General features: G+C 27.4%; 1 protein-coding gene across 2 annotated transcripts in view; it reads left to right on the forward strand.

Annotated features, from left to right (window-relative positions):
- Nucleotides 1–1,517, forward strand: part of LOC106755103 (proline-rich receptor-like protein kinase PERK1) — a 16,248-nt gene that overhangs the window by 8,322 nt on the left and 6,409 nt on the right. Inside the window, exon 1 of one of the 2 annotated variants that reach the window (XM_022778149.1) lies at nucleotides 1,241–1,263. The exons of the other annotated variant lie outside the window; for it this stretch is intronic. The gene's annotated coding sequence lies outside the window, so the exon portion shown is untranslated. Of the gene's footprint in view, nucleotides 1–1,240; nucleotides 1,264–1,517 lie in introns of those variants that run through there. 2 annotated transcript variants of the gene reach the window in all.

Below are 1,517 nucleotides of genomic sequence, written 5' to 3' on the forward strand. Positions count from 1 at the left end.
GTTGCTTCATATATTTGTATAGTTTAAATAAAGAAAAAAACTAAACATGCTGCATGTTATGCTTATTCAATAAGAAAGATTCCAACTTTTTCAACACAAATCAAGTCAACAAACCTTAATTAATCATTATTTTTTTAATAAGCTTTAACAGGTGCTAAAGATTACTCTACCTGAATTATACACAACCTAATAATAAGGTATTTAATAACTTAATTACATATACATAAATTTGATTAGTTTGATTACATAAAATTAATTATTAATTGATTTAATTTTAGATAAATAATTTAGGTTTTTTAATAAATAACTAGTATATTCTATATTTTGCATACCTATACATATATTTCAATATGTTTTCCAATAAAACCCCTGTTTGTGCTACTTAAGCCTTTATCTATCCCACTTTAGGACAAAAGTAGAAAATAGTGCTCAAAATGAATAGATTTGTGTTTGAAGGTTAATATATCTCAAATTAAGAATGATCTGAAAAATGTGAAAATTCCATACATGTTTTGCGTATGTCCTGCTATGGTCTCATAGGTATCCGGAATTGGTCCAGTCAACTTGTTAAAGCTGAGGTCTCTGAAAAAGAAAACATTTTGAACTTGAGTTAATAGTAGTAAATTTCCTAGAACCAAATAGGTTGGAGAGAAATATTAGAGTTTGATCATCAAAGCTTTAAGTATGCAATGCAATAAAATTAAAGGTTATAAAATAATCTAAATAATATGTAATAAAATTTCATCTTTAGTTAAACAAAATGGAAAGTATGCAGTTATAAGTTGTCCTTTAAACTTGTCATGGTCCCAAGATATTCTGGTAAATGTCCAACGATGTTACAATTTATGAGAATCCTACATCAAGATAGATAACATCATGTTATTAGTATCTCTTGCTTGGTTTGTCCAGATATATATTAATAAAAAAGAAGAGTCAAAGCAATAAACTCACAAGATCTCTAATAAGTTCATTTTATCAACAAGAGGAAAAGTTGAAGTTTCAGATCCTCTTTGATAAGTAATTCTCCTACATGTAAAGGCAAATTAAATAAAAGTTGAATTTTGAAACCTTGCTTACTGCATAAAAATGGCATATTCATACATACAAGTCAGTTAAGTTTTGCAGATGTGAGATTTCAGAAGCTAATTATACAAATCATTGGTGACTTCAAGAAAAAGGAGAAGCTAATTCAAATAATCGAAAAACAAATGTAGAGTTCATACAATATCCCTAGATTTGTCAAATTTTGATGAATAAAGTCAGGTATCTTCCCAGAAAATTGATTGTCCCCTATTCGACTGCACAATCACACTTTTACTTTAAAAATAATATTCTTTAAATTAGTCATCACTCCATAGTATAACAAAATATATGAAGCTTACAAATCTTGCAATTTAGAGAGTCTGGCCAGTGAGATTAGTAGTTCTCCAGTAAATTTATTGGAGTTAATTAACCTGTATATAATTGATGTCAACAAATAAGTTAGAAAAAATAAAAAAATTAATCCACTTCTCTTT

Source organism: Vigna radiata, unplaced genomic scaffold, assembly GCF_000741045.1.
Source record: "Vigna radiata var. radiata cultivar VC1973A unplaced genomic scaffold, Vradiata_ver6 scaffold_262, whole genome shotgun sequence".
NCBI lineage: Eukaryota > Viridiplantae > Streptophyta > Magnoliopsida > Fabales > Fabaceae > Vigna > Vigna radiata.